Here is a 26616-nt window from a genome sequence, read left to right as displayed (position 1 = left end):
CTTATTGAGACACACTCAGATTAATTTCAGGTTTTTCTACCACAATAAATATAACTAATAACATATGTCCATAGTACTGGTAATTTTATTTCTTTAATAAGATGTATTAGATTTTGACTGCTGCATTACAAATTACCACAAATATAACACCTTAAAACAAGGCCCACTTATTAGTTCACAGCTTTGTAGGTAAGAAGTCCAGCACAATGTAGCTTGATTTTCTGCACAAGATATTTTAAAACTGAAGTCATTCATTTGGGGAATATAAAAATTAGTGAAAGGGAATAAAGGGAAAGGAGAGAAAATGAGTGAAAATATCAGTGAGGGTGACAAAACATGAGAGACATCTAACTCTGGGAAATGAACAAGGGGTAGTGGTAGGGGAGGTGGGCGGGGGGTTGGGGTGACTGGGTGATGGGCACTGAGGTGGGCACTTGGCGGGATGAGCAATGGGTGGGGTGTTATGCTATATATATGTTGGCAAATTGAACTCCAATAAAAAAAACTGAAGTCAATGTGTTGGCTATGTTCTTGCTGGAGGCTTGGCTATGGATATGTTCATTTCTGAGCTTATTTATGTTGTTGGGATAATCCAGTTTCTTGAAGTATTAGGATCAAAATTCCTATTTTCCTGCTGCAGCAAGAAGCTTCTCTTGTCTCCTAGAAGTCACTCACATTACTTGCTATGTGGTTCTCACCATCTTCAAAGTCAGAATATTGATGCTTTTCCATGCTTGGATCTCTGACTTCTGTCTGACTCAGAAGTAAAGGGCTCATGTGATTAGTTCAGCTCCCCCCCAATATTTCCATTTGATTAACTAAAAAGCAACTCAATGGTAAATTTAATCACATCTGGAATATGTCTTACTGTATATATAACATAATTATGGGAGTGATGTCCCATCATATCAACAGGTTCAATGATCAACAGGAGGAGATTATGCAGGGTGAAAGTCATTACTAGTTATTTTAGACTTTGATTTACTATAAATAGATTCTAGGAATTACTGGGTCTTTTTTGGACATCAATCATTTGAACTTTATTTTCAATATTTTTTCATTTTCTCAGAATCAGAATACGTTGGGAGGAAGTGGACAGAGTTTTCTTTTTAAATTTTGTGAATTTTGTGGGATAATTTATACCAAGTAATTTCCACCATGTGACACCTACTTTTCTACTACAAGTTACTATAAATACTCAAGGAACATCAAAGACTCAGATATAAGAGTACATTCAAATCTCAGCTCCACTACTTAATAGCTTTGTGAACATAGAAACATTACTTAACCTCACTTATAACATAAAAATAAATCCTCATGAGATTGTTTAGAAGATCAAAAGAGGTTGGATTAAAGAACTTAAAACAGGGCTTTGTTTTTATTAAACTTTTGTTTTTATTAAATTTTCTTTTCTTCTGTTTCTCGTTGTCCTTGTGTAATCAAGGAATGGACATGTACTAAGTTCAGCAAATGGGACACACTCATCTGGGACCATGAATCCTTAGCAATTGATATAAGCACAGAAGAAAAAGTTATTGTTTTTCTTTTTAATAGTCTTCTCAGCAGTGGTACCCTGATCTGTCACTGCTATAGGCTATGTTAAGATTCTTCATTTTAAACAATATATGAAAAAATTCTGGGTAGTTAGAAAAAAATTAGTAAAAAAATAATATGGCTTTTCATATACGTATTTGCCATCTGTATATCTTCTTTGATGAGGTATCTGTTAAGGTCTTTGGTCCATTTTTATTAGGGTCATTTATTCTCTTATTGTTTAATTTTATTTTTTATTTTTTAAAGTATCTTATTTATCCATTCATGATAGACATAGAGAGAGAGGCAGAGATACAGGCAGAGGGAGAAGCAGGCTCCACGCAGGGAGCCCGACGTGGGACTCGATCCCAGGACTCCGGGATCACACCTGGGCCAAAGGCAGGCGCTAAACCACTGAGCCACCCAGGGATCCCTTCTTATTGTTTAATTTTAAAGTTCTTTGTATATTTGAGTATCAGTCCTTCATTAGAAGTGCCTTTTGCAACTAATTTTTCCCTTTGTGTGACTTATCTTCTCATTTTCTTGACATTCTCTTTTACAGAGAGGAAGTTTTTTAAATTCTATTTAAGTCCAGATTATCAATTACTTCCTTCATGAATTGTATCTTTGGTGTTGTATCTAAAAGGGCATCACCACTCTTACGGTCGTCTAGATTTTCTTTCATATTATCTTCAAGGAGTTCTATAGTTTCGCGTTTTACATTTAAATCTTGATCTATTTTGAGTTAATTTTTGTTAAAGTAGAAGGTTTGTGTTTGATTCATTTTTTTTTACATGTAGATGTACGGTTGTTCTAGCACCACTGATAGAAAAGATTATCTTTGCTCCATTGTATCAACTTTGATCTTTGCCAAAGATCCATTGACTAAATTTATGGGAGTCTATTTCTGAATGCTTTATTCTGTTCATTGGTCTATTTTTCTACCTCGGCATGACATCAGAATAAAAAAAAGCCACATAATGTAATGGAACAGAATAGAATCTTTGATTTAAAAAAATAGATTTAAACCCTGGATAGGTGGAGCAGTAAAAAAAAATGCAGTAAAAAACTGTCATATGACCACATATTTAATGCCTGGAATAGTGAGGATCAGAACACAGACAGAAACAAAGGGAGCATACCCACAGCCATGCTTTCATCACAGGAGCAGTCTCCATAGGTAGAGACCTGTTAATGGAAAAAACATTTGCTGCCGTCTCTGCTAGTGTCACTGCTGTAGAACGCTTCTATACTCTCAATTTCAGGGTAAGAGCTGTGGAAATTATGAGAACATCAAACTGTCCAGTCTAAATAACATTGGTATTTTTATCTGTCATAGAACTGGAAAGTGGTTCTATGCTCCCATCCTCCACTATCAGATTTGACAGGAGGAGATTAAATCTTGTCCTTTGTCTATCTAGCTTTTCTCCAAATTTGAAGCTAGTTTGGATACTAAAAATAGAAAGTAAATATCTACTGCATGAGTAATCATAGAAATTTATGTTAAAAATTAGATATCATCTACAATATTAGCAAAAATAAAAAGTCTGATGAGACAAAGTATTGATTGAAATACAAGGAAAGAAGACTCAACTCATACATACTCTGGTAGGAGTGCAAATTGATGCAATCACTTTGGATTATGATTTAGCATTATCAAATGAAGTTGAAACTGTGTGTATACTAAAAACCAGGTATTCTGCTTATAGATGTGTATATGGGATAAACTCTTGGACTTATGTACTAAGAGAGTTGTAGAAGGATACAAATTATAGAAGTTAAAAGTTGAAGAATAGATAAATAATTTATGGTTTATTTTATTGATGAATTACCTGATATAGTTAAAATGAATGAACTTGATTCAAATGTATCAATATAGTAATAAAAATTTAATTTTCAATGAAAAGCAAGTTGCAGAATGTTATATAGAGTGTGATAACATTTATATAGTTTAAAAAAAACAAGTAACATTGCATTGTTCACAGATGTATCAAATAAAAGTTAAAAAAAAATAATGGTAGGTTATGATGGCTAATTTCATATGTCATCTTGGCTGTGCCATGGAGTATCCAGATACTTGGTCAAACATTATTCTGGGTATTTCCATAAGGGAAATGAAAGTAACATTTAGATTGGTAGATTGAGTAAATCACATTCCTCTCCCTAATATAGGTGGGTCTCATCTAATCAGTTGAAAGCCTGACTGTAAGAAATCTCTGACTCTTTCCTTTTTTTTTTCTAAGATTTTATGTATTTATTCATGAGAGACAGACAGAGAGAGAGAGAGAGAGAGAGAGAGGCAGAGACACAGGCAGAGGTAGAAGCAGGCCCCATGCAGGGAGCCCGATGTGGGGCTGATCCCGGGTCTCCAGGATCATGCCCTGGGCTGAAGATCGCACTAAACTGCTGAGCCACCCAGGCTACCCATGACTCCTTCTTAAGTAAGAGAGAATCCTTTCTGCTAGTCTTTGGTTTAGAACTAAATTATTAGCTCTCCTGGGCCTCCAGCTTGCTGACTCATCCTGCAGATCTTGAGGCTTGCCAACCTTCATAGCTGCATTAGTGAATTCGATATAATTCAATTGATCAGTCTATCTACAAATAGATTCAAGGAAAGATATTTAGAGATAAAGATAGAGATAGACATATCTTATTGGCTCTGTTTCTCTGGCAAACCCTGACTATATATATATATATATATATATATATATATATATACTGTGTATCTATATTAAATATATATACATACATATATATATATATATATATATATATATATATATATATATATATATATATATGAGGATGATTCCAGGAAGGTAGAGAGGAGAATGAAATTGGTGAGGAGGAAAAGGAAAACCAATTCTACTTCCATGTTCTTTGCTTTAAAAAAAATAAAAAAACAAAAATGAGAAAACATTAACATTTTTAATAATGAAAGAATTTATATATCATTTTCTTCACATTTCTGTATTTTAATGCTTTCCTTAATAGTTTCTCTACATAGTATTTTAATTGATATTTAATATTTAATATTTAATATTCTATCATTTTTTAAATCTTTAAACTGCGAGTTATTTAGTAATATATTTGGGAATTTAAAAAATCTTTAAATTTTATTTTCTGATTTATTTATATTATGAACAGAACTGTGGTGTGAATGTTACATATTATTTGAATTCTGTTAAGGATTTTGTAACCTGGCACAGAGTGAAATTTGTAACCTCCCTTGTGTACCTGAAAATAATTTGTATTCTTTATTTATTGTGTATTTGGTAAAGGTTATTGTTGCTCTACTGTGTGTTTAACAAATCTTTGTGTGATTCATCAGTTTCTAATAAAAATCTCTTAAAATTATCATCTTTCTATAATTTTGGTGTGAGTGTATCCACGGATCCAGAATTATTCTATCTTATTGTTCCATCAACTAGTAAGTTTCCCATATGCATGGTCTAAGAAATCTCATTGTTTTGACCATATTCTAAGTAGTAGAATAAAAGAAAGGGAGGTGTTTGCTAACTGTAAGAATACAGCCCAGAAAAGATTAACATTTGAATCAGTAGTGAGTAAAGAAGATTCACCCTCACCAAACGGGGGGCCAATAATTGAGGATCAAAATAGAACAAAAAGTAGAGGAGCTAATTCTCTCTCTTCGTGAGCTGGAATGTTCATTATCTCCTGCCCTTGGACATTGGAGCTCCTGGTTTTTGGGACTTTGGATTCCAGGACTTACAATAGTAGCCCCCTGTTCTTAGGCCTTTGGACTCAGACTGAATCATAACACTGTTTTCCCTAGTTTTCCAGCTTGCAGATGGGATATTGTGGTATATCTCAGCCTCTATAATCACAAATCTTCTCTTACTTGTAACTCTGGATAACCCTAACACAGGTATATGTGTGTATATGCATACCCTTGACAAGAAAGGTTTTTAAAAAGATGTCCAGGCAATGCAATATGATTATGTAACTTACTGTTATTGAGGAAAGCTGGGGGAAGAATTCACAGAAACTTTCTGTACTAGTTTTGCAACTTCTTATGGCTCAAACTAATTCAAAATAAAAACTTTAAGAAGGGAAAATAATTATTGCTACAAAATATAGAATGTGTGTATATTTCCAAAAATATATATATAATTATTTATGACTGACAGAGAAAAAATATGCTAAGGAAATGAGTAAATTGAATTTTCTAGTAAACTCAGAGTGATTTTCCCTCATAGATTTTACAGTATTGTTATAAAGTTTACTCTGTATCAGTTGTTATGCAAGACAGATTTATTCACATTATCTGTTATTTATCTTTTTAAAAATTTATTACATATTATAGAATGCTGAGTTCTTGCAATAGGTTATGAGTTTTATGAAGATAGAAGTGGCATATTATTCATTTTATAGTTATAGTATATAGCATGATCCTTGGTGAAGAGTAGTAGCTCAACAAATGAATCTTATGGCTGAATAAATTTCATATTTCTTGTTATAGGGGATATTTGATGATTTTTTATTGTTTAACACCCATTTATTGTTCCAAAGAATACTCTATAATTTCATTTTTATCAATTACTTTTTCCCTATCTGAGACAATCTGGTGGAAAAGGAATCAGCATCCATCTCCATCCTCACCTTAGCCAAAGGATGAGCACATGCTATGCAATTATATGCTCCCTCCCTGAAATTTGAATCTTGAGATGAAGAACAAAGACATTTAAAATAGTTGACATTTACTCATTGCAGAAATGGCCTACTGATGTGACTGATAGAAGCTTTTACTTGCTTTCTGAATCCTAGACTTCCATCTTTCTTAGTGTTGCTGCCCCCAACTTCAGTTCTACACATGCCACCAAGAGTAAGGACTACAGTTCTCAATCTTCTTTATATCAGTGTGCAGCCATGTGACCAAGTTTGGGGTAAGGACATATGATGAGAAGTGATGAAATTTCTAGGCTGTATTCTTACAGTTAGAAAACACCCTCCTTCTATCTTTCATTCTACTACTTAGAATATGGTCAAAACAACAAGACTTCTTGGACCATGCATATGGGAACATACTAGTGTTGATGAAACAATAAGAATATTTCTGTATCCATGGATACATTCACACCAAAATTATAGAAAGAAAGTAGATGCTTTTAAGAGACACTGCTCAAAAGAAAGTAGAAAGGTAAATCTTGAGAGAGAGGAGTAGGGCTAGGAACTATTGCAGTTCATGAGTAAAAACTACATGAAGAACTTATTTTCACCTTGAACTATTGGTACAACCATATATAACATTTTTTTAACAAGGCATCTTTCTATTAGTTGGAATATTTTATTAAATATTTTTATTTACTTATTATTTATTTATTTATTATTTTTTATAAATCTATTTTTTATTGGTGTTCAATTTGCCAACATATAGAATAACACCCAGTGCTCAGCACATTAAGTGCCCCCCTCAGTGCCCATCACCCAGTCACCCCAACCCCTGCCCACCTCCCTTTATACTACTGCAAGTTCGTTCCCCCAAGTTAGGAGTCTCTCTCATGTTCTGTCTCCCTTTCTGATATTTCCCACTCATTTTTTTAAATTAATTTTTATTGGTGTTCAATTTACCAACATACTGAAAAACACCCAGAGCTCATCCCGTCAAGTGTCCGCCTCAGTGACCGTCACCCATTCCCCTCCACCCCCCGCCCTCCTCCCCATCCACCACCCTTAGTTCTTTCCCAGAGTTAGGAGTCTTTATGTTCTGTCTCCCTTCCTGATATTTCCCAACATTTCTTTTCCCTTCCTTTATATTCCCTTTCACTATTTTTTATATTCCCCAAATGAATGAGAACATACACTGTTTGTCCTTCTCCGAATAACTTATTTCACTCACCATAATACCCTCCAGTTCCATCCACGTTGAAGCAAATGGTGGGTATTTGTCGTTTCTAATTGCTGAGTAATATTCCATTGTATACATAAACCACATCTTCTTTATCCATTCATCTTTCGATGGACACCGAGGCTCCTTCCACAGTTTGGCTATTGTGGACATTGCTGCTAGAAACATCGGGGTGCAGGTGTCCCGGCATTTCATTGCATCTGAATCTTTGGGGTAAATCCCCAACAGTGCAATTGCTGGGTCGTAGGGCAGGTCTATTTTTAACTCTTTGAGGAACCTCCACACAGTTTTCCAGAGTGGCTGCACCAGTTCACATTCCCACCCACAGTGTAAGAGGGTTCCCTTTTCTCCACATCCTCTCCAACATTTGTGGTTTCCTGCCTTGTTAATTTTCCCCATTCTCACTGGTGTGAGGTGGTATCTCATTGTGGTTTTGATTTGTATTTCCCTGATGGCAAGTGATGCAGATCATTTTCTCATGTGCATGTTGGCCATGTCCATGTCTTCCTCTGTGAGATTTCTCTTCATGTCTTTTGCCCATTTCATGATTGGATTGTTTGTTTCTTTGGTGTTGAGTTTAATAAGTTCTTTATAGATTTTGGAAACTAGCCCTTTATCTGATACATCATTTGCAAATATCTTCTCCCATTCTGTAGGCTGTCTTTTAGTTTTGTTGACTGTATCCTTTGCTGTGCAAAAGCTTCTTATCTTGATGAAGTCCCAATAGTTCATTTTTGCTTTGGTTTCTTTTGCCTTTGTGGATGTATCTTGCAAGAAGTTACTGTGGCCAAGTTCAAAAAGGGTGTTGCCTGTGTTCTCTTCTGTGATTTTGATGGACTCTTGTCTCACATTTAGATCTCTTATCCATTTTGAGTTTATCTTTGTGTATGGTGAAAGAGAGTGGTCCAGTTTCATTCTTCTGCATGTGGATGTCCAATTTTCCCAACACCATTTATTGAAGAGACTGTCTTTTTTCCAATGGATAGCCTTTCCTCCTTTATCGAGTATTAGTTGACCATACATTTCAGGGTCCACTTCTGGGTTCTCTATTCTATTCCATTGATCTATGTGTCTGTTTTTGTGCCAGTACCACACTGTCTTGATGACCACAGCTTTGTAGTACAACCTGAAATCTGGCATTGTGATGCCCCCAGATATGGTTTTCTTTTTCAAAATTCCCCTGGCTATTCGGGGTCTTTTCTGACCCACACAATTCTTAAAATAATTTGTTCTAACTCTCTGAAGAAAGTCCATGGTATTTTGATAGGGATTGCATTAAACGTGTAAATTGCCCTGGGTAACATTGACATTTTCACAATATTAATTCTGCCAATCCATGAGCATGGAATATTTTTCCATCTCTTTGTGTCTTCCTCAATTCCTTTCAGAAGTGTTCTATAGTTTTTAGGGTATAGATTCTTTACTTCTTTGGTTAGGTTTATTCCTAGGTATCTTATGCTTTTGGGTGCAGTTGTAAATGGACTCCTTAATTTCTCTTTCTTCAGACTCATTGTTAGTGTATAGAAATGCCATTGATTTCTGGGCATTGATTTTGTATCCTGCCATGCTACCAAACTGCTGTATGAGTTCTAGCAATCTTGGGGTGGAGGCTTTGGGGTTTTCTATATAGAGTATCATGTCATCGGCGAAGAGGGAGAGTTTGACTTCTTCTTTGCCAATTTGAATGCCTTTAATGTCTTTTTGTTGTCTGATTGCTGAGGCGAGGACTTCCAGTACTATGCTGAATAGCAGTGGTGAGAGTGGACATCCCTGTCTTGTTCCTGATCTTAGGGGAAAGGCTCCCAGTGCTTCCCCATTGAGAATGATATTTGCTGTGGGCTTTTCATAGATGGCTTTTAAGATGTCGAGGAAAGTTCCCTCTATCCCAACACTCTGAAGGGTTTTGATCAGGAATGGATGCTGTATTTTGTCAAATGCTTTCTCTGCATCTAATGAGAGTATCATATGGTTCTTGTTTTTTCTCTTGCTGATATGATGAATCACATTGATGGTTTTACGAGTGTTGAACCAGCCTTGTGTCCCGGGGATAAATCCAACTTGGTCATGGTGAATAATTTTCTTAATGTGTTGTTGGATCCTATTGGCTAGTATCTTGTTGAGAATTTTTGCATCCATGTTCATCAGGGATATTGGTCTGTAATTCTCCTTTCTGGTGGGATCTTTGTCTGGTTTCGGAATTAAGGTGATGCTGGCCTCATAGAACGAATTTGGAAGTACTCCATCTCTTTCTATCTTTCCAAACAGCTTTAGTAGAATAGGTATGATTTCTTCTTTAAACGTTTGGTAGAATTCCCCTGGGAAGCCATCTGGCCCTGGACTCTTGTGTCTTGGGAGGTTTTTGAAGACTGCTTCAATTTCCTCCCTGGTTATTGGCCTGTTCAGGTTTTCTGTTTCTTCCGGCTCCAGTTTTGGTAGTTTGTGGCTTTCCAGGAATGCGTCCATTTCTTCTAGATTTCCTAATTTATTGGCGTATAGCTGTTCATAATATGTTTTTAAAATCGTTTGTATTTCCTTGGTGTTGGTAGTGATCTCTCCTTTCTCATTCATGATTTTATTAATTTGAGTCTTCTCTCTCTTCTTTTTAATAAGGTTGGCTAATGGTTTATCTATCTTCTTCATTCTTTCAAAGAACTAACTCCTGGTTGGTTGATCTGTTCCACAGTTCTTCTGCAGTCATGAAGTCTCTTGAGTCCTTTATGGTTTTTTCTGGAGCCACCAGTAACTTTATAATAGTGCTTCTGAATTGGCTTTCTGACTTTGAAGTGAAATCCAGATTTTGTAACTCTGTGGGAGAGAGGACTGTTTCTGATTTCTTCTTTTGAGGTGAGTTTTTCTTTCTAGTCATTTTGCTCAGTGCAGAGTGGCCAAAAACAAGTTGTATTGGTAAAAGGAGAAAAATAGAGGAGAGAATGAAGGAAAGAAAGAGAAAAAGAAATAAGAAAAGGAAGAAAAAAAAGAGAGAAGAAAAAGAGAAAGAGAAAGAAAGGAAAAAACAGCTGGGAGGGAGAGGTGGGTTGTGGTATAGTCTCAGGGAAGTCCTTAGCTGATCCCATACGAATTAAAAATTAAATGCGGCTCTTCAAAGTTGTGGCAGGTTGGACAAAGGGACCAGACTTTTCTATTCCTCCCCACTGGACAATAATGTAACCAACGCAATTCTGAAGAGAACTGAAAGCTGAGAGACATCTGCTCACAGCACTCCCCGAAGCTAGAGGAATATGTTCTTCAATTGCAAAAGGGTTCTGGGTGGTGCAGCACTGCATTATCTACAGTGATTGTTTCCTTCCTCAGTGTTTCCTTTCTTTCTCCCTTACATATATATCTATGTTTTAACTATTCTATTCATATTACAAACACAAAGTTATAAGTCTTGGCATACTTGTGATTTGGAGAAATCTTGTTCCCATTTCACAAGTAGTAAAAAAGAAAAAGTGGTTCAGAAAAGTTAACAGGGATGCCTCGGTGGCTCAGTAATTGAGCATCTGCCTTTGGCTCAGGGCATAATCCCAGGGTCCCGAGATCAAGTCCTGCATTGGGCTCCCTTCATGGAGCCTGCTTCTCCCTCTGCCTGTGTCTCTGCCTCTCTCTCTGTGTGTGTCTCTCATGAATAAACAAATAAAATCCAAAAGAAAAAAGAAAAAAAAGAAAAGTTAGCAGTTATAGTAACCCTGGGTTGTGGGCCACTTTTGAACAAAGCATGTTACCTTATTTCATTTGATAATCTTAGTAACCTTATGAGTCAAGCACACTTCATTTCCTCATTTTACAGATGAAGTAGATGAAAGTCATAAAGGTTAAATAATTTGCCCAGCTAATCAGTGGTGGAGCCAGAATTCTAATTAGACCTGTATGAATCCAGCACTATACTCTCAAGCAATATAGTTATGCACCTCTGCAGAAATCATCTAGACTCACAAAATAAGGAAAAGGATAATCCAGGAGTTTAACACTGATTCCCATCTCCAAGGTGTTCAATCCTTCTTCCATAACTTCTCCAGGATCCTGTTCCCTCAAAAAAGGCTTTATCAAAGGAATTAATGGTTACCCCTCTTAGCTAGCAAAGAAAGATTTTCAATCACTTAATCCAACGAAGTCGCAAAGGTAATGTTTTATGTAAACTACTGAGTTAATGGGGGCAAGTGTTTGGGGGAATGGATGCCTTTTGGATCTCTCAGTTGTTACCAAGCACACTATACAAATACTTCGTACATGGAGGTCAGCTCTACAGACCATAGAATAATTAAGGGGATAGAAGGCATAATCAACAAGAACAAACTAAAGAAGATCAAAAGTCTTCAGTCTAGATGACATGAAGATCAAAGTTGAATTTTTCTAAGTTAAGAAAAAGTCTACATTGTGTAGAAATGATGAGAGTAGACATCACATGTCTCAGAGCATTAGATTAAAAGGTGACATTTTGAAGACTCGAAGAGGTCAACTTTAGGCAAATAGAAAGGAAATATTACTCTAAACTGCAGGTAGTTAACCACTGAAGCTCATTCACCTTAAAAAGCAATATAAGCTACCATAAATTGGTTCATGGTGGTTTTAGTCAATTTATGGATGAGAAATTCAGAATAAGAGAAGCAAGTGATGGCCTTGTATGAGTATGGATTGTGGAATAAAACCCTATTCTTCCTCATTATCTCAAAGGAGAGCTTTGGGATGTCTTTCTGAAATGCACGTCTGGGCTATATGGACTATGACCCTGATTCATGCTACCTGCTGGCTTCCTCTATCTTCCACAACATTACCAACTCTTGTGCCTCTGTACCAGTGCTTGGAATGTTCTTCCCTCTACTTCTGTGAAGCTGGCTCCTTCTCACTCTTTACCTCACAGCTTACAAGTTACTTCCAGCTCCTATTTCAAGCTTGTCATCATCACAATCTGTAATCATCTTGAGTATTTATCTGTTTACTTGTTTATTATCTGTTTCCACAACTAGAAGGTAAGCCTTCTAAAGACAGTGTACTTAGAAAGTTTTGTTCACAACAATAGCTCTTGCATCTAACCTGGTGCCTATTATAAACACATATAATTATAGAATGAATGAATTTGTAAATAAATAAATGATTCAGGAATCTCATTTTGAGTAATGTAAAAATTCTTCCCCCTAAAATAAGGTGCCACCACTTGGTATCTTTTTCTTATTTTCATTTTTTTATTCAGTATATTTTTGAGACTCACTCTTTTTTGTACTTTTTCTTATAAGCTTCTAAAAATAATTTAATATACTAACATGGACGCACACAGACACAGAAGAAAAATAAAGAAATCTTGCCTCTTCTGTTCCTTATGGAAAGTTTTGATGGGATTGGATAAATATGCATGCATTATGTATGTGTACCTGGTCTTGAGAACTTTGTTCATCAGTTTTCCTGGAACACTTATTCAAATCAGCCTAACACTAGCAACATCGAAGGCCCATCTGGCTCCTCACGGACTTACATACACAGTATGTTACTACAGAGCATGCTGTACTTTGTGGCAGCCTCTTTAGAGTTCAATACCTGGAATGCCTAGGAAATCTGCTTCCCCTGAGGAATCCTTCCTAAATTGGAATAGACACCCCATTACTATGGTTGCCTGAATGCATGCATCATCAGGTAGCAAAAGAAAGCTTTGTAAAGGATATATAGTCCCTTCAATTTACAACAAGTAACTAACTAAAAAGCTAAGTGAGTAAGTAAAATAGATATATGAAGTAGAGTAAAGAGGATACTAGTACTTTGGAATCAAGTCCAGAGGTCTGAATGTTTGTGACTCTTAAACTTGGAGATTTTTTTTTTTAGATTTTATTTATTTATTCATGAGAGACACAGGGGGAGAGAGAGAGAGGCAGAGACACAGGCAGAGGGAGAAGCAGACTCCATGCAGGGAGCCGGACGTGGGACTCAGTGCCGGGTCTCCAAGATCATGCCCTGGGCTGAAGGTGGCGCCAAACTGCTGAGCCACCTGGGCTGCCCAACTTTGGAGATTTTGAAGTGAATTCCATTATGCTATTCTCCTTTGGATGAAGTAGCTCTGATTATTTATAAAAAGTAATATTGCAATTCCTCCAGGGTACTTTTCACTATAGACCACTCATAGTTTTCCAACTCACCAGCAGTGTCATTTTAGGGTTAATTTTGATTTAGACATAAATATTGAGGAAGAAACTGCCTCAAAGGGATCTCCTTGTTTAATTTCTTAAGTAACAATAGGCTAGCCTGTGGGTTCCTTTGTTCTGTAGATTCTACAGTTGTTCAATGAACCAAGAGGTATCTCAGCTCCTTAGTACAGTGCAACCAATCTGAAGCAGTGAGCCCAGGGCCAGTCAGAATATTTTAGGTCCTACTGTTGAGGTGTTAGCAACTGATAATGTAAAAATGGATCATTAAGAGTCAGTTGGGAAAAAAATGCAATTCATTAGCAGCCTTCCTGGGAAAGAAATGATAGCACCTATCTGCTAAAGTCCAACCAGTTCAAGAAAGACATTAGAAAAATGTCTGATGATGGGAATAGACTAAAGGAGAATATGATATCGAAAAGGGAGTTCATTTCTGTAAGGTATCTGTGTTTTATGATCTCTGCTACTTGTACTTTGCATCACAAATTTTTATTTCAAATATTTTGTTCCCTTGAACCCAAATTCTTAAGCCTATAACAAATTAGAATATGTTTTCATAAATTCAAGATTAATACATTGTTAGCAGATCATCTTTTGGTGAAAGTACTGGGAAACCTAGGTATCTATCCTCTAAATATACGAATTATCGGGACACCTGCCAACAGTTGACCAAATAGATGAGAATGGGAAATTTTTGCCAACTATTTTCTTTTGTTGATACTCAGCTCTGCTGCCCCTTTAGGAGAAGCACTTCAAGTTCTCACAGAAAAGCAGGAAGCAAGCAAGTAAAGACTTGGGAGAGCAATAAAATAAACCCAAGTAAGCATCAGGGTTTCAATAAGAGTCCACTGTTAAAAAGAATCTTTAATAAAGATTAATTAATTAATTAACCAGTTAATTCCTCTTCCAATTGAAATTTAATGGTGAGAAAATATTTAATTTACTTTATCCCTCAATAAACAATATTCTATAGCGCATGAATAAAAAAGTAATCAAGACATCCACTGATGAGACTAGTTGGAAGGTTTTTATCTTTCTAGTAAGAACTCTAAGAGCTGCTCTAGTGTGGTGCAGTACTTGAGTTTGAGCCTATTCCAGAATGTTACTAAGATGTCAAATGCCACTAGGGCAATGCTGTGACATTGGAGATACAACTTTTCTAAATCACTCTCAAATGACTCATTGATAAATGCAAACCAAACAACACAAAAAAATAAGATCAGTATAAAATGCTTCAGTCCCCCATAAGCATCAATCTCCATCCTTTTGAAAAGCTTCACACTCATAAAACTAAGGTTAGAAATTTGGTGAAATCATTTTTATATTTATCCCAGTGCCAGATAAAACCCTGGGTGCAGAAAAGGTGTTTACCTCTAAATATTCAGACTTCCCAACTTCTGGGTAGTCAATATTGAGGTGAAGATGAAGAACTCATACATGTGAAATGAATTAATCACATCAGGTTAACAATCATGATAATGTTCTTGTCCCCTCTACCAGATGATAACTTCAATAGCCATTTCTATACTGTCCTTTCTGACATGTTAATGATGAGCATAATTCTTCTTTCTCTGTTCTCTCTCCTCATCCTCTCAACACACACACACGAACACACATGCACTTGCACACATGCAATAACAGTTTGTTTTATCTAAAGATCAAGGCAGCTTCACTGTTCCTTTTTGGCTGCAGTAAGATAATTTTCTCTCCAAAGAGCCTATCCACAGTTACTAGTTTAGAACTTATTTCTCTGCTGTGCAGCATGTAAACTTCAAAAGAGCTGCTGCACCTTCTAGAGAAGTAAAATGCCTGCTAAGTAATCATCGGGAGACATGCATTCTTATTCTTATTTATTAACATATAAAAGGAGCTGAATTTTCTCACTTTGGTCCAAAATTGTATAGCTTACTATCTAGACCATGGAGAGGAGAATCATAAAGCCTTTTTCTTACTCAAAATGAGAAAAACAAACATGATGGTGATGATGATAATGATGATAATGTCAATGAAGGCATCAGAGACCAAAAGGCCTTAAACCATTGTATATGCAGTATTATTTAAACCACACAGATGGTAGAACAAGAATGCATGTGGCCTAACTCATGACTGACTCACTTCTTTTGTCTCTTATAAAGATGTGCTTCCATTGGTTCTTAAATTGGCTTGCCCCCTGGGTTTGGGATTTAAGATAACAAGTCTTATTTTTCTGAAACTTTTCTGAATATTTGCTACTTGCCTCAGATGCTGCCCCTGGGACTGTATTCTAACTTCATACCCATGCCACAAACAGGTATGCTCCTAGCCTATTCCTCCACCAACCTGTGCTCATCAGATACTCTTACTTGTATTGATGCCAGGCTCTGCTTGGGAAAGTGTTTTCAGGATGCAATGATGTCAACCTCATGCATATGGTTAGAGGCTTCTCTTGTATATAAATTGATACAGAACAGTGTTTCTTTACCCCTGTAGTTGCATGCATGCCATTTCACTGGTATTTCAGGTTCACAGGACATTCCCCTGGGAATTGTTATGTCTACATCCTAGTTCTGTAATCAATTGTCTTTGTGGAAAAGGATATATTGTTACATTCTGAGGGAGTCAGATAATTGTGCTGTGACTTTTCTGTTACTCCATCTATAAACCATGGAATTTATACATGTAACCCCAGGAAGGTATTGTAAGAGTTAAACAACCAGAGGTTGTAAGGGGTATTTAGTCTGTCAGATGATAAGTGCTGGTTAAATATAGAGAATTCAAGTTTTATGTATCTTTATTCTTCAGGACCAAAGCAACATATCAGGAAGTCATGGTACTACTATGAAAGGGCAGAGGGCACCATCAGTACATTCTCAATGTAAAGTGTAAACTGTCTCCAAAAGGAGTTGTTTGGGATTTTATAATTTACTGTTCAGTAAATTACTGAAAAATATTGAAAATTTTGCTGCAGCTACCACATTCTGTGCAAGATAAAATTAACTTCATTTTGCCCAATTTGTTCTTGGTTTCCTTGATGCAACATGCGTTCCCTTAAAATTCCTTTTGGATGAAACTATGGTACAGAAATATAATGTGTACAAATGCATCAGCTAAAATGGATGATAAAAGAAAAAACTAGTAGGGCAAGCAGTGCCTCTGGCACGCTTTTAGCTGTTCCTTCTGAGATAAACAAGCAAGAAAACATCTGCAGCTAAGATGCATTAAAGGGTTTTTGTTATCACATCAGTGAGAGAAGGTACAGAGAGACAAATGGGGCAAATATAACATGCCACCTCTAAGTAGCATTATTTTTTTTCTAAGTAGCATTATTGAGATTTGTCACACAGAGTAGATAAACACTTGGATTATAAATCCTTTCCACCCATTTTTTAATTGGATTACTCAATTTTTGGGTGTTGAGTTTCATAAATTCTCTATATATTTTGGATACTAACCCTTTATTACATATGTCATTTACAAATATCTTCTCCCATTCAGTAGGTTGCCTTTTAGGGTTTTGGGTTTTTTTTAAATCTTTTAAATAATCTCTATATCCATTGTAGGGTTTGCATCCACAAAGCTGAGATCAAGAGTTGCATGATCCACTGACTGAGCCAGACAGGTATCTCCGGTTGCCTTTGCGTTTTGTTGATTGTTTCCTGCACTGTGCAGAAATTTTAATTTTTATGAAGTCCCAGTAGTTGTTTTTTCATTTGTTTTCCTTGCCTCAGAAGACATATCTAGAAAGAAGCTGCTATGGCCAATGTTAAAAAATGGGCAGAAGACATGAATTGATATTTTTTCAGAGAAGACATCCAGATGGCCAACAGACACATGAAAAGCTGCTCAACATCACTCATCATCAAGGAAATGGAAGTCAAAACAAAATGAAATATCACTTCACACCTGTCAGGATATGTAAAATCAACAACACAAGCAATAACAAGTGTTGGTATGGATGTGGAGAAAAAGGAACCCTCTTATACTGTTGATGGGAATACAAACTGGTGCATACACTGTGGAAAACAGTATGGAGTTTCCTCTAAAAGTTAAAAATAGAGCTACCCTATAATCCAACAATTGCACTCAAAGGATACAAAAATGTAAACTCAAAGGGACACACGCGCTCCACTGGTTATAGCTGCATTATCTACAGTAGCCAAATCATGGAAAGAGTCCAAGTGTCCACTGATGGATGAATGGATAAAGAAGATGTGGTATATTTATATATCTATACCTATCTATATATATATCCATAACTCAGCAATAAAAAAGAATCAAATCTTGCCATTTGCAATGACATGGATGGAGCTAGAAAGTATTTTAATAAACCAAATAGGTCACAGAAAGACAAATATCATGTGATTTCACTCATATGTGGGTTTAAGAAACAAAACAAATGAGCAAAGGGATGGAAGAAAAGAAAGAGAAACAAACCAAGAAACGGACTCTTAACTATAGAGGACAAACTGATGGTCACCAGAGGAGAGGTTGGAAGGGGGGGTGGCTTAAATAGTTGATGGGGATTAAAGAGTACACTTGTGATGAGCACCAGGTATTGTATGGAAGTGTTGGATCACTATATTTTATACCAGAAACTAATATAACACTGTATATTAACTGGAATTTATTTTATTATCATTATTATTATTCTTAACTGGAATTTAAATTAAAACTTAAAAAAATAAGTCATTTCTATAGGTCACTCATTCTGCATACATAACATTGTGACAATTCTGCAGGGATCATTTGATTTGATTTAGGGTTTGCTTTCTACTAAGCTGATTCCTACTGACCACATTAAATCTCATCTGCTCTGAGTTCAAACTTTTCAGTCCTGCACTCGCTGCTACCAAAAGTATCCTGCCAAAGCACCTAGAGTTCACTGCTTTGGGGGACATTTATTTATTAACATTTTCAATTACTGTATTTTGAATATATTCTTGCCTACCGTTGAAGAAAAATTTACATCTATAATGAGATTAGCTTAAGGGATTTAGAATGCATTTCATTTTGTTTGTAATTTCTGCAGACACTTCTTACTTTCTATAATAAAGCTGGTTTTCCTAACCAGGGGAAAAGACCATAAATTGTCTCAAGTTTGGAGAAAAAATAATATATTTTGAATAATGAAAGAAAAACCAGTAGTGTGAAAATAGAGAAGTCAGAGAACTGTGTTTCATGCTTTATTCCCCTCCTTGCATTCTTTACTTAGCCCTATCTGCCTTGTAAGAGTAAGTAAAGTACAAATAAAAGACTACCTCCTGATTTTCCCCCACTTTGAGATACACTAAAGCTTACATGATGATAATTTCTCCATTATAGCCAATCACTGTAAATCAGTTGAGTGATTAAGAACACTTGAATCCTTCTAGACTTATGTGTTTTACTAAATTTTACAAGCTGAAAAGCATGGGTGCTTGAGGTACTAGGGGGTGTTTTAAAATTAAGTAGCCCTGCCTGATGCTATGAATACAAGTACAAAAAGACAAAAATCAGTTTTCTCTTTCTATTGCCATGGAGCTGCAATATTTCCCAGGAGCCTTTGACACTTTCTACTTTATGCACCACTTCCTCTGATAATGTATAGTCTCTTTCATATTATTTTTTGAAATATTTTAATGTTCAGCATTCAATCACATTTTAATGGAGAAACAACAAAGTTTTGCATGTTTCTGAAGAGTAACAGTGTTTACTCCTGATGACACATAGTTAAACCACTTTGGTTATTGCCTACATTTGGTCTCTGCTGCAGAGCAAGAAAGATATTCCAACTGTTACATCTCTGCTCTTCAGGTAGTTGTTCTGCTTTGAGAAAAGATTTCAGGTCACTGTGATGTATATGGAATAGCAGAGAGAAACTTGTTTCTTTTGCAGGTCATGTGACTTACAGAACCTGATAAACAGCTGAATTTTCAATGAGTCAAATATCAAGAAAGAAGTTTCTTTCATTTTCTTTTGCACTAACTAATTTGCAGAGGTGTTGCTTTTTCTCTTCAGATTTATAAAGCCAGAAGAAGACACATTTCTGAAATGTCACAAAAGAATCATGAAAGAAATCTGCCTAACAGGAAGGAAGAGAAGCAGATATATCCTAATAGGTAAATTCTAGTGAGTATTTTGGTTTTGTTGTTTTGCTTCCATGGCTATTTAAGTTTGGGTCTATAAAGATACCTGTTGCTTTTATTTTATTATTATTATTTTTTAAATTTATGATAGTCACACACAGAGAGAGAGAGAGGCAGAGGCACAGGCAGAGGGAGAAGCAGGCTCCACGCACCGGGAGCCTGACGCGGGATTCGATCCTGGGTCTCCAGGATCGCCCCCTGGGCCAAAGGCAGGCGCCAAACGGCTGCGCCACCCAGGGATCCCACCTGTTGCTTTTAAAATGTAGATCAAGGGCCAGATGAGGTTGCACCTTTACAGCTGTCACCATACATGAAACATCAGCAAAGCATTGTTATGTTGTGCATATGAGTTCTTTGCTGCATTTAACTCCAATTTGAGCATCATGCTTATGACTTGGAAATATTTTCTTTAAAAGTGTGAGAGAAAGAAGTTATCTTTTTGACAAATAATATGTGTGAAGCAAATGAGAGGTTTCATAGCATAGATCTAATTACTATCCACTATTGTTCATGAAATGAACTCAGGCACTGATTTCCACTAAGGATTCTTGTTACCGAATGCAGAGATTGAAAAGTTCTGAGGTGGTTTACATTTTAAATTTAAGCTAAGAATCTTAGAGCTATAGAATGTTCTTTCTGATCTGGAGGTAAGCACCTGATGAAAAAAAATAAGTGATTGTAAATTGCAATTAATTAGCTTTCAAACGAATCTGTTTCTGTGATATGTCAAAGCAAAATGAGCAAAACTTTTAGAATTTCTAAAAAAAAAAAAAAAAGGAAGAAAATTGCATTCCAGCCCACGTAAAGACAGCTGCTCAGAATTTACAATCTTTGCAAAGAGAGTGCTACAGAGAAGGAATATTTAATACAGGGATATAGATTTTTTTTTTGTTACACCAAGAGTTACAAATCATCTGAAGGACATTTCAGAACATTACAAACTTTATCTTATACTTTTAGTATGTACAAGATTGCAGGCTTCAGAGGTATGGGAATGGAGTTTAGGGAGATTTTTACCCTTTAGTTTGAAATGTTTCTTTTAGGTTATTTGTTAAAGAAGCAGATGTACAATGTGTGCTCAGGGCAAAAAGAGAACTCATGTTTTGAATTTTGGCGAAGTCATTCTGACCTTGGTAAAAGTATAGCTTCCCTGGGAGCCCAGGAACAGGGCTCACAAACATTAAAAGTTGGAAATTTCCTTTATCAGATACTACCATGAGTATATGAACATGTTCTAGTATCCACAGACTTTGTCCAAGAAAAAGGATATACAAGGAAACCTTAACTCCATAATAACAATTCTCAAATTTGAAACCTGCAGAGACTGTTTCTTATTCAGTCCACAATCAGCTTTGCTTCCTCCCTCCTTTTTTTTTAATTTTATTTTTTTTATTTTTATTTTTTTAAATTAATTTTTATTGGTGTTCAATTTACCAACATACAGAGAAACACCCAGTGCTCATCCCGTCAAGTGTCCGCCTCAGTGCCCGTCACCCATTCCCCTCCACCCCCCCGCCCTCCTCCCCTTCCACCACCCCTAGTTCGCTTCCTCCCTCCTGCTTGCCTCTATATCCTTCTCATTTTCTTCATTCTTTCCCTTTCCTATTGTTATGTGTCCATACCTAACTTCACTCACTAGCTTCTGAACTCTGTTGAGTTACCTATATCCTCTCTTAGAAGATATAGGTAAGCAAAAGATATTAAGTGGATAGACAAAACATGTAATTCATTGTTTATAGTCACCATTCTAACAAAACTCACACGTTTTTTTTGATTTTCTATTTTGTAGAACACTCTCTGTCACTACAACCCTTGAGATGCACCAGCTGTATGTCTACATGTGAGGGTCAGTGATGAGAATAGATTGAAGGAAAACAACCTATTTTAGCTCTATCAGTATGCAGTTAAATCCTGCCAATAAGATCAGTCATGGAAATCTTTTGCTATAGTGCCCGGCACATTGTGAGCCTGAAATAAATGGTAGTAGTTATTGTTATTGCTGTTGTTTTTTGCTCACTACGTTTATTTACTTACACATAACATTTTTTATCATAAAGGTCATTGGAGAGAAAAAAAAAGGTCCACTTTTTATACATATACCAGTAGACTATGTAAAGTTGCTCTCTCTTCTCATCCATTGAACATGCCCCCTCACATTTTTTCATTAGTGAAATTCCTGGAAACTTGTATGCACACTATATTTTCCCTTCCCATCCTTATTTTTGCTCTCTTCTTATCCTGTTTTCTCACCATAGGGCTTATCATGTCAGAGGTGAGATGACAATTACAAATGAGAAAGAAACTGTCCTAAATCCTGGGATCTAAAGTATATGTTCTATTTCTTATCAAACTTTCATTTTTAAAAAATATTTTATTTCTTTATTCATGAAAGACACACAGAGAGGCAGAGACATAGGCAGAGGGAGAGGTAGGCTTCCTGCGGCAAGCCAGATGCAGGATTCAATCCCAAGATCCCAGGATCACGACTTGAACAGGCAGAGGGTCAACTACTGAGCCCCTCAGGCATCCCTGAAACTTTCATTTGGATGAGTCAAACATTTCCTAACTCTTTGATGTATATTTTATTTTAAGTTAAATATTAAATTTAAAAAGTCATTTTGGTGTTAAAAATATGAAAACATGGTTTTTGTTTTTCTATGAAAGATCTTCTTAATAACTAGAATGCCTTGACAAATGTGATCCATAGGGTTTATTCAGTGGGGCAAGAAAGTTAGGGTCCCAACAGAAAAATTAAGGTCACTCAGGGTTTCAAATGAATTCATTCTAAGAATTGCATCAATCATTTCATGCTGCTCTGTTTCTGCCACTGTTGAAATCATGCTAAGAAATCCTTAAGGACTTCTGCAGAATTATATCATCTACATATAAACCCACCAATTTTTTACCTGAAAGCATCACCTTATATTTAGCCCAGGTATTTATGCAATAGAGAAAATGCATGATGATTACAAAAATATTGTACCTGCACTAAATAATCAGAAGGGACATCAGGGGGACATTTTCAGTGCATTTCCACTGGTGTCTAACACTGAACATTGGTATTCTTCTCCTGAGTACTCCTCACAGGAACAAACATTTAATTTTTTCCAAAATTGGTATTTAGAGCATGTCTTACACATCTTGAAAAGTAAAGCATTAGGGTATTTATAGAAAAAGGTTGGACTTCAAGTGGGAGGAAGTTTGTCATATACCTACCAGGCCTCATGGCAGTTATGCCTACTCAACAAATCTTATTAAATGTGATCTGTGTTACACTAGGTGGCTTACACCCTAACTCTAAATCAAGGTTTCCACATTTTTACAGTCCTTTTAACCCTTCAGTATGAAAATTTAACAACAGAACTAGGTTGTGTGGCTTTCAATTAATGAAATAAAAGAATTCTAAATAGAACTTAACTAAATCCAAAAATCTTTTGGCTTTTGCTGTTGAATTTCTTTGAATCATCTTCTTCTTCCTTCTCTCATTTGAGGAGCTGATATAAGATGAGCCCATGAGAAAAGATCCCCTCCTAACTTTCCACTGCTTCCCTTAAAGTAGATTGTGATACAATGAAGGCACAACAACAAAAAAAATAGGACATGGTGCCACTGGACTTACTTTTTCACTGACTTCCACCAATATTTATTGTGTATCAACTCTTCATCAACAACTTCTGTAGGCACTAGGATAACAGTGAACAAGATCAACAGGGTCCTTGACATCCAGAAACTTAAAGTATACCTAGAGAAATAGGAAAGTCAAATGCTTCTAGTCTAATTTTAAAGCTAGAGGAGAAAAAAGGAATTCCAGTACTCACATTCATTCTTAGAGTTTCAACCTAAATTTTCAGGTAGTAATAAGTATTTTTTTTTTGTATTTCCCTTAAGGAAGAATTTTTGTATTTTTGTAAGAGAAATGCCAGATATTTACAGTAACCCTAGGCCACTGGTCAGAAATTTGGGGATTTCAGATCTTGGTCTTTTTTCCCCTTAAATATTGTGACTATCAGTGTGGGTTCGGCATCTACTAGACTGGAGAAAAAAAAATGGCACCGCTTTTTCTTTTAATGATGATGTACAGAAGAGCAATGGTTGAACAAAAATACCTCATTTTTATGCTACCAGAGGTTTGCTTCTCCTTTTACTGCCTGTGGCCGATATTATACTCCCAATCAGGATAATATAAAGAAAAAAATGTTTAAATAATTCTTAAAACTTTATTTATTTTTTTTTGAGATGAAAATTTTATTTTATTTTATTTTATTTTATTTTATTTTATTTTATTTTATTTTTATTTTTATTTTATTTTTTTGTTTTACAATTTAACAAGATTTTATTTTATTTTTTTTAAATTAATTTTTATTGGTGTTCAATTTACCAACATACAGAAAAACACCCAGTGCTCATCCCGTCAAGTGTCCACCTCAGTGCCCGTCACCCATTCCCCTCCAACACCCGCCCTCCTCCCCTTCCACCACCCCTAGTTCGTTTCCCAGAGTTAGGAGTCTTTATGTTCTGTCTCCCTTCCTGATATTTCCCAACATTTCTTTTCCCTTCCTTTATATTCCCTTTCATTATTATTCATATTCCCCAAATGAATGAGAACTTTAAATCTACTTATTGTCATACAAAGAGAGTGGGATTTTATAGATTAGTTTTGTGGAGGTTTATTATCTGTTCCTTTTCTTCTTCTTCTCTCTCTTTTTCCTTTTTTGCTTTTTTTTTCCTGAAAAGCATATTTTGAAAGCTAAAAAATGGTCAAACACACACTTCATTTTTTAAAGCATCAATCTCATATTCTATTGCCCTCATCATTCCTCCCTCCCTCCTTCCTCTTTCCCTTCCTTCCTTCCTTCCTTCCTTCCTTCCTTCCTTCCTTCCTTCCTTCCTTCCTTTTCCTTGTCTTCTTGCTTGTATTATTTGGTTATTTTATATTTATATGTTCTTGTTAAAGGCACCCAACTAGAGATTCTCTTTTCTAGCACAATCTTATAAAACTTATTCATAGGCAGTAGTTGCAACATTAGTACAGGCCCTTGCTTCTTTGTAGTCATAAATATGAAAACCTAGATGATATTCACTTTATATCCATATTTGCCATACTTCAAATAAAAATCTTGATTTTTAAAACTTGCAAGTTTTATTACTTTAAGTTTCCTAATCATATACAGATTACTTTTGTCATCAGACTAATAATATGACAGTCTCTGGGGAGCTTTTGCATTAAAATCTCCACAAAAAGATCATTTTCTCCAGTACTTTCATTAGATAATTTATTACATGACTTAATTTAGCTTTTCCTTATTTTGCATGTTTTAAAAAGGAGTGAGAACATGGCCTCTCTCAATGGGTATCATAAAAAGTGTAATTTGATTTGGATTTAATAGGTCCATTTGTGTGCAAATAGTTGCAACAAACAAATTAAATAGATAGGAAGACAAAATAGTCTTCTACATATTATAGTTTGAGACATGTTATTTAGGAACCCATACTCAATAATATCTCCACAGGTACAGAAGTGGATTTCAACTTCTATTCATTCATTCATTCATTCATTCATTGACATTTTGTTGAATTATGGGCCTACTTTGTGCCCTGTTCTTATTTAAACATTGGAGGAAAGAAGACAGAAAGAAAGAAGAAAGAAAGAAAGAAAGAAAGAAAGAAAGAAAGAAAGAAAGAAAGAAAGTTTCCTAGTTTAATGAAGCAGAGTAAGAGAGGTGAACAAGTAATAATGATCTCACAGTGTAAGTACTATGATATAGAAGTGGGGGGCAGGCATCTGGTGGCTCAGTCGGTTAAGCATCCGACTGGTGATTTCCACTCAGGTCATGATCTCATGGGTTGTGAGATGGAATCTGTGTGAGTCCCCATGCTCAATGTGGAGGCTGCTTGGGATTCTCTGCCTTTTCCTCTGCCTCTGTCCTTCTCCCTCCTCATGTTTTCTCTTTCTGTTTCTCTCTCTCTCTCAAATAAATAAATAAATAAATAAATAAATAAATAAATAAATAAATAAAAGCTTTAAAAAAAAGAAGTGAGGATTTTCCAGATCATGAGTTACTTGGGGACAAGAGGAATTTGGAAGATTTTGATAGGAAAGTATTTAGGTAATTTATCAATATAATTAGCTGATTTAATTGGTATGTATGGAATTCCTCATTCAACTCCACCCTGACCTACTCTAATGTTTATTTAATTAGTACTAAATATATTAAAAACTATTAACCAAGTATTTTCCTGTTAGAACTTGTAAGTTAACCTGTACCTACAGAGACTTACAGAATCATAAATACCCCAAGAAGTGGGAACCAACAATCTCATATTAATTTTTTGGAATCAAAATATATCATTGTTACTACCAAGAATTGATACTAGGTATTTATTCAAATACTACTAGGTATTTATTCAAAGGATACATAACACATCCAACATAAACTTGAGATTTGAAAAGCCAGAGACCATGAATTATACTTACTTTTGCCCCTCACCAATTCAGTCAAAGTCCCTTGTATATAGTAGACTTAAAAAAATATCTGTTGTTTTTTAATAACCTGGAAAAAGAGATAGCAATCCAGAAAGTATGATATAGGAGTGAATTGATTTAAATCTGTGCTCTAAGACCTCTAAGAGCACAGAGAGCACAAAGAGCACTTGATGGGATGAGCATTGGGTGTTATTCTGTATGTTGGCAAATTGAACAGCAATAAAAAATACATTTATTATTAAAAAAAACAAAAAAATTAAAAAAAAACTAGCTGCCAAGATTGCTGCTTAAAAATATGGAGGCAGCACTTTGACTATTCCAAGATTAGTGTTTAGATTCATCACATATTAACAACAAAAATCCTTACACTCCATCCACTAGAGGGCAATCAATACATTAAGGGAAACTAGTAATTTTAAGGGGTTCATATAAAAACAAAGAAGGAAGTATGTCTTCTCACCAAAAATAGCATTGTAGTCTCTTTTGGACTCACTT

Source organism: Vulpes vulpes, chromosome X (assembly GCF_048418805.1).
Source record: "Vulpes vulpes isolate BD-2025 chromosome X, VulVul3, whole genome shotgun sequence".
Classification (NCBI taxonomy): Eukaryota; Metazoa; Chordata; class Mammalia; order Carnivora; family Canidae; genus Vulpes; species Vulpes vulpes.
Note: the sequence above shows the minus strand (reverse complement) of the source record.